The sequence below is a fragment of the Mobula hypostoma genome, chromosome 11 (genome assembly GCF_963921235.1).
Source record: "Mobula hypostoma chromosome 11, sMobHyp1.1, whole genome shotgun sequence".
Lineage (NCBI taxonomy): Eukaryota > Metazoa > Chordata > Chondrichthyes > Myliobatiformes > Myliobatidae > Mobula > Mobula hypostoma.
Genome location: NC_086107.1, coordinates 13,511,499 through 13,523,958, shown reverse-complemented (window position 1 = coordinate 13,523,958; position 12,460 = coordinate 13,511,499). Strand labels below are relative to the sequence as shown.

At 39.6% G+C, this 12,460-nt stretch overlaps 1 protein-coding gene across 5 annotated transcripts in view; it reads left to right on the top strand.

Annotated features, from left to right (window-relative positions):
* The window catches only part of LOC134353594 (liprin-alpha-1-like), a 155,849-nt gene that overhangs the window by 60,230 nt on the left and 83,159 nt on the right, over positions 1–12,460 (top strand). The gene's annotated exons all lie outside the window — the stretch shown is intronic.

The following is a 12,460-nucleotide window of genomic DNA, read 5'->3' as shown; positions in this document are numbered from 1 at the left end:
GATCATAATCCATACTCTCTAAACCCTTTCCAATGCTTCCACATCCTTCCGAAAGTGAGGCGACCAGAACTGGACACAGTACTCCAAGTGTGGCCTAACCAGAGTTTTACAGAGCTGCATCATTACCTCGCAACTCTTAAACTCTGTCCCTCGACTTATGAAAGCTAATACCTCATAAGCTTTCTTAACTACCCTATCTACCTGTGAGGCAACTTTCAGGGATCTGTGGACGTGTACCCCCAGATCTCTCTGCTTCTCCACACTACCAAGTATCCTGCCATTTACTTTGTACTCTGCCTTGGAGTTTGTCCTTCCAAAGTGTACCACCTCACACTTCTCCGGGTTGAACACCATCTGCCACTTCTCAGCCCACTTCTGCAACCTATCAATGTCTGTCTGCAATCTTCGACAATCCTCTACACTATCTGCAACACCACAAACCTTTGTGTCGTCTGCAAACTTGCCAACCCACCCTTCTACCCCAACATCCAGGTCGTTAATAAAAATCACGAAAAGTAGAGGTCCCAGAACCGATCCTTGTGGGACACCACTAGTCACAACCCTCCTATCTGAATGTACTCCCTCCACCACGACCCTCTGCCTTCTGCAGGCAAGCCAATTCTGAATCCACCTGGCCAGACTTCCCTGGATCCCATGCCTTCTGACTTTCTGAATAAGCCCACTGTGTGGAACCTTGTCAAATGCCTTACTAAAATCCATATAGATCACATCCACTGCACTACCCTCATCTATATGCCTGGTCACCACCTCGAAGAACTCTATCAGGCTTGTTTGACACGATCTGCCCTTCACAAAGCCATGCTGACTGGCCCTGATCAGACCATGATTCTCTAAATGCCCAGAGTTCCTATCTCTAAGAATCTTTTCCAACAGCTTTCCCACCACAGACGTAAGGCTCACTGGTCTGTAATTACCCGGACTATCCCTACTACCCTTTTTGAACAAAGGGACAACATTCGCCTCCCTCCAATCCTCCGGTACCATTGACGTGGACAGTGAGGACATAAAGATCCTAGCCAGAGGCTCAGCAATCTGTTCCCTTGCCTCGTGGAGCAGCCTGGGGAATATTCTGACAGGCCCTGGGGACTTATCTGTCCTAATGTATTTTAATAAGTCCAACACCTCCTCTACCTTAATATCAACATGCTCCAGAACATCAGCCTCACTCGTATTGTCCTCATCGTCATCAAGTTCCCTCTCATTGGTGAATACCGAAGAGAAGTATTCATTGAGGACCTCGCTCACTTCCACAGCCTCCAGGCACATCTTCCCACCTTTATCTCTAATCAGTCCTACCTTCACTACTGTCCTCCTTTTGTTCTTCACATAATTGAAGAATGCCTTGGGGTTTTCCTTTACCCTACTTGCCAAGGCCTTCTCATGCCCCCTTCTTGCTCTTCTCAGCCCCTTCTTATGCTCCTTTCTTGCTAATCTATATTCCTCAATAGACCCATCTGATCCTTGCTTCCTAAACCTCATGTATGCTGCCGCCTTCCACCTGACTAGATTTTCCACCTCACTTGTCACCCATGGTTCCTTCACCCTACCATTCTTTATCTTCCTCACCGGGACAAATTTATCCCTAACACCCAGCAAGAGATCTCTAAACATCAACCACATGTCCATAGTACATTTCCCTGCAAAAACCTCATCCCAATTCACACCCGCGAGTTCTAGCCTTATAGCCTCATAATTTGCCCTTCCCCAATTAAACAATTTTCCTGTCCTCTCTGATTCTGTCCTTTTCCATGATAATGCTGAAGGCCATGGAGTGGTGGTCACTGTCCCCCAGATGCTCACCCACTGAGAGATCTGTGATCTGACCTGGTTTACCTAATACTGGCATTCCCCCTCGTCAGCCTGTCAACATACTTTGACAGGAATCCGTCCTGGACACACTTAACAAACTCTGCCCCATCCAAACCGTTGGAACTAATCAGGTGCCAATCAATATCAGGGAAGTTAAAGTCACCCATGATAACAACCCTGTTATTTTTACACCTTTCCAAAATCTGACTCCCAATCTGCTCTTCGGTATCTCTGCTGCTACCAGGGGGCCTATAGAATGCTCCTAATAGAGTAACAGCTCCCTTCCTGTTCCTGACTTCCACCCCTACTGACTCAAAAGAATTAATGAATGAATGGGGACAGGTTGAGAATTTATTCATGCTTTGCTTGTAAGGTTTCTTGTTTAAAGAGAAAATAATTTGAAATTCATTGCATGAAGAAATAGTGTTTAATAATGAAGTGCTGAATGATTGGCAAGAATCCAAAGGGCCACATTTCTAGGTGGGCAGGTATTCAAGAAATTTATTATGGCTTCCAATGTAATAAACTTGCAATGCAATAACTTTCATAATGCAATCTGATGTTTTATGAGGAGCCACATAAAAAATATAAAATGTGGCTCAAAGCTTGCTCAATAGCGTGGTTTTAAGGGATGACTTTGAAGGACGGAGTAGAGAAATGCAGAAATATTTAGGAAGAATACTACTTTAGTGTCCTGTGAATCAACCTAAACTTTAATGTTTTAATGCAGGATTGAAACCCAGTCTAATTTCAGTGATGGCCTGCCTTTGAAGACGTTATTGTATGACTTTGGTTTGGTAGTTTTGAGATTTTGTATCTTCCTGTTGGACTAACTATGTTGTGATCCTGCTGCATTTGAAATAGGGGTAGGAATTTTTGGGTTTTTTTGTTTAACCAAACTTTCTTTCCAGTAGTCCAAAATTTATACTGTACATGTATGTAGGCTTTTGGCAGAGTTTTATTTTGGGTTTTTAAGCATGTAGGTGACACTGGGAATTATTGGCCCCCCCATAATTCTTTAGTTGAGTACCTTACAGGACCATTTTAAAGAAGATTTAAGTGATGGTGGTGTAAAATTTGTGCCAGACCAGATAAGAAATTCAGATTTTCTGCTCGTAAGAATATTAGTGATGCTGTTAAGATTTTGCAACAGTTTGGCACTTCTATAGTTATTAATGACTAGATTTATTTTGCCCATAGATTGTTTGCCCAAGTTAAGGATTACCAGTTGCTGTGTGAGTTTTGTATGGAGGCATTCTTGGTGGAACAGTGGAAGATGCAAAAAAGCAGGAGTGTGCCGATTGTCATCTGACCTGTTTCAGATTACATTGTAAATCAATCTTAAAGGGGAAGCAGATATTCAAACCCATAAATATCAGTTATAAAGTTTTCTAAGTGCTAAAACAATATTAAATTTGACTTAAAAGTTTCACTTCAGTCTCTATCAAATGTGCAAGTGGGAAGAGTTGGAATAAGTTATTTTACTTAGCATGGCTGGCTGTATCTTGTGTACTGTCCCTGCTCGTTGTATGTTCTCCCTGTGACTGTGTGGGTTTCCTCGGAGTGTTCCAGTCTCCTCTCACAGTCCAAAGACCTATTGGTTGGTAGGTTAATTGGTCATTATAAATTGTCCTGCGATTAGGCCAGGGTTAAATTTGAGGTCACTGACTGGCACAGTTTGGGCCGGTAGGTCCTATTCCACGCTGTATCTCAATAAATAAATAAATAAATCTGGTTTGGGTCTCAACTATTCAAAATGTATGTCAATAATTTGAATGTCGGAACCAAACTCTGTAATTTGAAGCCTGCTGATGTCACTGAACTGAGTTGGATTTAGAAATTGAGGAAGGGTTTTGAAGGTGATTTAACAGAGCAAGTGGGCAAAGTTATTGCAGATGCAGAATAATGTGGATGAATGGGAAGCAGAATGATGCCCTGTTATTTAAATAGTGATAGTTTGCATAGAGTTGAATAAATCTCATTCACACCTCTTAATTAAGAAGCATAAAAGGAAACCTGGCCAACAGTGACTGCTGCACCTGCATCTTTGTAGGAGCAGTTGTATAGGGCCTTGATAAGATCTCACCTGTTTTGTGTGCAGTTTTGGAAAGATATTCTTGAAAGGACACACTTGCATTGAAATGATAGGACTGTCATTTGAGGAAAAAGTGAATGAAATTTATATTCATTGGAGCTTAAAAGAAAGATTGCAGGATCTAATTGAGACTTATAAAATTCTGACATGGTTAAATGAGTATGTTCCTTTTGATTGGGATGCCTGGAACAGAGTCAGTCTCACATTGAAGGGCAAGTGAGTTAGGACTGAGATGAGAACCTTGCTCAGTGGTGCTTGTGAATTTGTCACTATGGAGTGCTGTGGAAGCCATGGTGTTGAATATTTTGAAAAAGGAAATAAATTTGTAGAGGCAACCAGTATCAGAGGAATGTGGAGAGAGCAGGAATATTGAGTTAAATTATCAGAGTTGAATGGTACCGCTGGCTGAAAGAGCCAGGTGATTTTATTATGTTTCTATGTAAATTGTAATAGTCATTGGACAAAATCACCATCACAATGTTGCCTATTCTGAAAATGTTCCAACAATTAAGCATATGTCCCTGAGTTTCCCTTGAGCCTGATAGATTCTTGGATAGCAAACTTGATGATTCATTATGATCATCTAACAAAAAACTGGAAGATGTGCAATGATAGGCCCTTCCCTTTCAAATTTTCATTGTAAGCACAGTATTAAACTTTATCTAAGAACTAATGAAAGATGCTTCAACAGTGTTGATAACTGCTTGTAATTAATTCTTGATGGATGCTTTTCACAAAATCTTATCAAAATCTTGCTAGTAACTTGTAGCCTATAATTATGAAGCTCATGATTTGTAATGATGGAAAATCTGGGAGTTCATTTAAATTTTGACTAATTAAATACGATTGCGTTCTTAGTTCCACAGTAGCTGATGCTGCCCAATTCAACTGCAGTGTCACCTGTCTTAACCCTACTATTACCTGTAAATTGTCAAACTGCTTAACCAATATTGAGTTCAGAAATTTCTAAGCAGACTTTTCTTCTAAACGTTACTATTAATCTCCAAGCTATTCGATCCTGTCCCTGTCACAAACTGTTTTCATCCAGCTGCCTGACAGTGAACCCATTTTGTAGAGACCCCAACATGAAGGCTCCCTATTTTTCACTTTCAAGACATTGTCCAATTTTGCTTCGTCCTTCTCCTGAAAGGCTCAATCATGTCATTTTTTGTTTTAACATTCTCTCATTTTTAAATCCATTCAGTAACCTCCTGTTCATTTTCTCCGGCAACCCTTTAACATGTTTTTACCTCTGCAGTCATGATCCCCTCCAAATCAAAATAATTTAATTAACACCCATGACTTCATCCATTGAGGCTCTTTTGAATTTTCTTCTTGAACCTCCTTTTTGGCTTAATGCTTGTGATGTGCTTTGAGATGTTTTGTTAAGTAAAATGTACCTCATACTAATAGTTGATAATCTGTACGCTGGATAGGATCTAGGCAGAATTCCTGCTGTCACTAGATAGTGTTACCATTCAAGTCAACTATGATAATCTCTTACCGGGTTGTCTGTTGATGAGTCCTCAGAGAGCTGCAGAGGCCAATCTGGGATCTAAATATTCTGGTGCAGCATAGGCAAAAGTAATTGGTGACTTTAAACAACCAAAAGACCCAACCACTAAGCAGTCTCTCCTTTGCAGCTGCCACTTGCTCTCTGAGACACAGCAGATGTCATTCTCATGTAACACTGCTCCCTCTTGAACAAATTTCCCCCAGGTGTATCTGTTGCGTGTAATGTCTTCCCAGTTTTTAGATGTAATGTTCAATTTCATTAGGCTGATAGTGATGTTATTTATCTTCAAAACATTTTCTTTGCCCACCAGGACTCACTGACCTTCCTTCAGCTGGGAGCAAAGGATCTGTTTGGGGTGACGTGAGTTAGGCTAACGCGATTTAAGATGACATGGCTTATCCATTGCAGCTGGTATTGTTTTATTGTGGTGGAGTTTAAAGTTGAAAGTACACTTATTATCAAAGTATGTATAAATTATACAACCTTGAAATTCATCTTGCAGGCAGCCACAAAGCAAGAAACCTGAAAGAACCCAATTAAAAAAAAGACCAACACCTAATGCACACTTTAAGGAAAAAAACAAATCATGCAAACTAGAAAACAAGCAACAGCATTTAGAACCAAATTGAGTCCATCGACCTGTAGCAGCCAGAGTAGGCCCAGAGCCTCAGTTTCAGTTCATCACACAATGGGCAAATCGCCACAAAGCGCAGAGCAGTCTCATAGCTTCAGCGCCGCAGAGGGAGGAGTAAACGACGTGGAGCAGTGAGCAGAATCGGCCCGACCCTTGCCTCTGGTTCCTTTACCCTTCCTTTTTCAGTCTCTCTGGGCTGGCCTTTATGTTGTGTATGTGGGCCGCCTCCAGTATGCTGGTGTTTGTGCGCCTGCCCTTCCAGCTGATCCTCAATCTTCTGTAAGGATCTTTGGTATTGTTCCAGGGCTTTTGGGTGCCTACTGTAGATGATCTATGATTTGGCTCCATACAGTAATGTAAGAAAGATGACCATGAGTTTTGTTTGGACCTAGGTCATGGTCTTCAAAGTCTCTTTTCCTTCATGTAGCATTGGCTCCACTAGCACTACTCAGGTGGCACTTGATCTGAGTCAGTTTCTGCTTTTGAGGAGAGAATGCTGCCAAAGTAGGGAAAGTGGTCTACGTTTTCAGGGATGATATCATCAACTTTTATGGAGGACTGGATAAGTAGCTGGCTGGGTGATGGCTGATATATTCAGGACAAGGCCTGGGTCCTTTATGTCTTGGCAAAGGCATTCAGGATACATTGAAGGTGTGCTTCAGAGTGTGCTGTGTTATCCATATACGGAAGCTCCATGATGGTGGTCATGCTGACCTTTTTCATGGTCTTGTAGCAGTATATAGAATGAAATGTCATCTCTACCATGTGTGACATGAGCACACAGAGACCATTAGGTTTGTGTAGTGTTGCTACACTTTGTAGTATATCTCTAAAATAGGCCTGTCTTGAAGCGTTAAGGTTTGCAATAGTTTCAGTTAAAGGATGAGCCTAACCAGGTTTACTGCTGGTTATTTGAGGAATCCAATTTGGGGAATTTCTGTCTGACTGACCTCCACCTCCACCCCCACCCTGTCAATGACAATAGATTGCATAGAAAACTCCTATGCTATTCTTTGGTAAAATACCCCAAATTTAATTTTTTAAAAAAATTTTGACTTGCGGCATAGTAACAGGCCCTTCTGGCTGAATGAACCCCTGGAGCCAATTGCACCCTTGTGACCAATTACTGGCTAACCCGTACATCTTTGGAATGTGGGAGGAATCCAGAGCATCCAGAAGAAATCCATATGGTCATGGGGAGCATGTACAAACTCCTTATGGACGGCTGGGGAATTGATCCCAGGTCGCTGGTGCTGTAATTTCATTTTGCTAGCCACTACTGTGCCACTCGCCTAAGGAAGAATTGCCACAGTTCAGATCTTGAATTGCTATTACTCCTTATTTGAGACTTCATGATGAGAAAACAGGGTGGCTGGCTCTTTAACAAGTCAAATATGCAAGATGACATTGTGCTTTTAGCTATTTGTGCTCTTGCACCCTTATAACAAACATCTGTGTTTGTCACCAAAACCAGTTTACAATTTGCACAGACGTGGCCTTTCTGGAAACTTGAAGTCCCACAGCAAATAAATGCTGTGTTCAAATAGTCAACACAGCCCAGCTAGTCTGTTCTTCTGTCTGTGCTTCAGAATCAGGTTTAATATCACTGGCATATGTCATGAAATTTGTTGTCTTTGCAGCAGCAGTATAATGCAATATATAATAATAGAGAAGAAAACAATTACAATAAATAAATAAATAAGGTGTGTGTGGCAAGAGGTAGGTTTCATGGGTTCAATGTTCATTCAGAAATTGGATGGCAGAGTGAAAGAAATTGTTCTTGAATCATTGAGTGTATGGCTTTGGGCTCCTTTGCCTCCTTCCTGTTGGTAGCAATGAGAACAGAGTATGTTCTGTGATGGGGGTCCTTGATGATGCATGCAGCCTTTTTGAGGCATTGTTCCTTGATGTCTTGGTTACTATGGGGGCTAGTGCCCATGATGGAGCTGACCAGGTTTACAATTCTCTGCAGTTTATTTCGAGTGTGTCACCCTCCCCACCCCCAATTCCAGCTGGTTAGAATGATATTTGTAAGTGTCTTTGGTGACATGCTCCTCAAACTCCAAATGAAATATAGCCACTGTTGTGCCACCTTTGTAGCTGCATCGATATGTTGGGCCCGGGTTAGATCCTCAAAAGATATTGGCATCAAAGAATTGGAAATTGCTCACTATTTCCACTTCTCCTCCCTCGATGAGGACTGGTGTGTGCGTTCCCTCGTCTTGCCCTTTCTGAAATCCACAATCACTTCTTCGGTCTTATTAACGTTGAGTGCAAGGTTAATTGCTGCAACACCACTCAACTAGCTAGTTATTTCTCACTCCTGTACAACATTTGAAATTCTACCATCAATAGTTGTGTCATCAGCCAATTTATAGACTGCATTTGAGCTGTGCCTAGCCCCCCAAGTCGGGAGTGTAGAGAGAGTAGAGCAGTGGGCTGAGTTTATATCCCTGAGGTGTCAGTGCTCTTACTACTTCCACCTTCTCCATGTCCCATTCTTCCTGTTACGTGTTTACTTTTGAAGAAATCAAACTACTTTGAATAAAAGAAATGTTTCTACTGGATCCCTCAGTATTCCTTAGTTTCCACCTTGCATTTGCAGCACTAATTTTAGAATAATCCCTCCAAACCATATATGATGTTATGAATATAATGCTTTCTGTGGATTTCATTGCAGAGTCTAATGATGAATTTTTGTTTAAGTACAGGCAGTGAAGAAGCAGGGCACATCAGACAACAAAATTTTCATTTCTCCTTTTAAATATGCAAACGCAGATTCTGGAAGTTGTAACACATTTTTCTGCTTAACAGTGGATGTTGTTAACCCTAGGAGGGTATTATCCAATTTGTTCCATAGATTGAGCATAATTTGCACAATATCAGCTTTGCATTCTTGCCTTATAGTCAAGTCGTCATGGTTTCAAGTCCTAAACTGCACTCTAGCTAATTGAGTATCAGGGGAGTGTTGAGCTGTCTGAGGTGCCATCTGTAGGATTGACTGTCTTTTCAGTTGTTCATTTGTAGAGATTACCATGTTTGCTCGCACAATACTAGCTCCAACTCACTGGTAGTGCTTTGGGATATTTTGATGAATTGATAGAGTAGTCTTGCGAATAGCCTTTCACCTTCCGTTCTCTTTTTTAAAATGTGTGTCTATATATTGATGAGAATATTTCATCTCGTGCTGCATGTGAATTTATATATTAACTCTTTACCTACCATTATTTGATGTCCTTAACTGCGTTGCTGTATTCTGAGATTTGTTTTACGAGGGGTGATTAATAAGTTCGTAGCCTAAGGTAAGCATCAATTTTAGAAAACCTAGCACATTTATTTTTCAATATAGTTCCCTCCTACATTCACATGCTTGGTCCAGCGATCATGGAGCATACGGATCTTGGACCTTCAGAAAGTGTCCACAGCAGGGGTGATTGATAAGTTCGTGGCCTACAGTAGAAGGACATGAGTTATACAACTCTCTTTACATGCACATGCAGTTTAACTCTTTGAGTGATCATGCCGAAAGTTTGAAGTTGATAACACATCGGGGTGATTGATAAGTTCGTAGCCTAAGGTAGAAGGAGATGAGTTATTAACTTCAAACTTTCTGCATAGTCACTCAGAGTTGACCTACATGTGCATGTAACGAGAGCTGTATAACTCATCTCCTTCTACCTTAGACCATGAACTTATCAATTACCCCTGCTGTGGACATTTTCTGGAGGTCCAAGATCCATATGCTTCACGACCGCTGGACGAAGTGTGTAAATGTAAGAGGGGACTATGTTGAAAAATAAATGTGCTAGGTTTTCTAAAATTGACTCCTTCTACCTTAGGCCACGAACATATCAATCACCCCTCGTATGCAGAATATGGCATGCACATATCAATGTTTTGGCACTGGCAGAGCCACTGGATAGCCATCTAAGGTAGAAACTATGCCTACCACTTCTCCCTAGTGCACAACCACTGAACTCAATTTGGTTCCCATTTGAAAAGTGACACCGAATTAAATATTGGTCATTAAATAAATTAATTGATCCATACTTTGAGAAAAGCTATTTTACAAAAGGAAATTGTCATTTGTTATTTCCATTGTGATTCTCCAAATAAGTTTAGGAGCTAGGCTATTGAATTAGTTAATTCAATAACTACTCTTTAATTTGCTTAATTAACCCTCCATTTTTTTAACGCTTCCTTTTGTTGGCACTACTGAGCATCCAGTGAAGTGCCGATTTAAATCTCATGGTCCAGTGTTTTAGAACTGTTGCCATTAGTGTAAAGTACTCAAATTAGCCAGATTATCATATCAACAAACTGGGATGAGATTCCTCTGAGCTGGCATAGATGATGGGCTCTGTCATTTAAAAACAAAAATAAGGTGTTGGTTTATCCATGTGAATTTGGCCACAGTTATAGCAATTAAAATGGCTGTGATATAAATAAAGCTATGCTTTTAGAACATGTTTTCCAAAGCTTAAGAGTTTAACACACATCATTTTTATTTGTTTGCATGTGGACGCAATGAACTTTTTTGTGTGGAGAGAAATGTACTGTTGTGGTGACGTGGTTCTTGTGAACTTCAAATGTTACTGAGAAAGATTTGAAATCAGCAAACTGAGATTCTCTCAGAATTTAAGAACCGTTTTCCTAATTATCAAGGAAGACTTGTCCCAATGCTGCCATTGTTATTTAAACTGCTAAAGAGCATTTATACCACAAAGCATATGAGTTATGTTAACTGAAGTATGATTGATGACTGCTGCCTGAGAAAGATGACAGAATTGGGGAGAGCGGTCTAAAGCATCTAAAAGAAGAAATTTGTTGGGTGCACAGTTTAATAAATTTAGACATGTTTGCTTTAATAAATCCTTGTCGCACTCCCTCAATCATAAATGTGTGTTTTCAGTGCCAAATTTTGAAAGTAAATGCATCTAGGCAAAAATGTTTAAATGTATAAAATAAACATTGTGCTTCTGACTTATGTAATTGGTTGTAATTGGAGTGGGGTGGAGTGTGGGGCACATGGGATCCTCATAAACCTCAATTTCATCTCTTAAGAATTCTTGATTTTTAAAAAGTTGTATGTTTTTACTTCCATTGTAGTTCAATAAAATCAGTTGTTATTGCAAGAAGCATTTGCAGAAATATTGACCTAGCTGTGGAATAAATTTGAAAGTGTGCCTATCTAAGGAAGTTACGTTTTATTTTAGTTGGATTTATCTCAGCCAATGTTTCGCAGTTTTGAGAAGCATTTACAGCTTTCACTTTTTTTATTGCAATGTCATGTTAATCATGTGTTAAATGATTGTGTATGTAGATTTTATGAAACGCCTGTTCCTTTCTCTGCACTGCAAAGCTTTGCCTGTCAGTGAATAATTAATGTGGATACCCAGCAGTGATAAGTTTAATGCTGATAATTAAAAATTGCATAGTTAAAATGAAAAGAACATGAGGAATATCATAAAATAACATTTTAAAAATGGCTTATTCAGCCATTTGTTTGAATTTGATTTGAATTGTGTGTCATTTCCTCCAGTTCTTTGTTTCATTAAAACCCATGGTATCATTTGCCAGTGTTAAAGGTTCATCTGTCCACAGCTGAATGGCAGCATTGCATCCATTGATAACCAAAATATTTCTTTTTTACAGTTGATTTATAATTGTGCAAAGTTATAGACCAGCCTGATTAATTAATGTAACTTAACCCACTGAGGTTTGGGGATTTTGAGAAATACTAGTTAAAGATGAAAGAAGTGCCCTTCAATTTATCCAATTAATCTGAAAAATTTTCCTGAATGTCATATAACCAGTTATTCATAGCACTGTAGAGCATAAAGTGACCATCCAGCATGCCTATGTTATGAAAGGGTTAAATACCTGGAAATTCTGTTACTGTTTCCATTCATATTAGTTTACTAATTTTTTTAAATCCATTTTTTTCTCAACTAAATATTGTATACAGGTTTCATCCTATTTCTTCTAGGAGATTATGCCCTAACAACAATGTTTAAAACCCTTTTTATGACTCCCCATGTTATTTTGCATATTGTAATTTTCAACTCTTCAATTAGGCTTACTATAAACTCTTTTAATCTAAATAAAAAGTCCAGAGCTCTAATCTGTTCTCATTCAAATAAATTCATCTCTTCTATAACTTTGATAGCCCAAAATAGACTAAACACAGATATTTTTAGTTACTTTGTAGCTTCCATATTACAATTATTATAAAGTTTGTCATTTATTAGTGTTGCTTTACGTCACTATCCTGTGTATTTCTCCCCACTCTTACTTCTCTGCGTTAAATCCACCAGGTATTTTTCTAGTTTATCTTTCAATTTGACTGTGTTCAGAAACTCCACATCTTTCTCATCTTAATTTT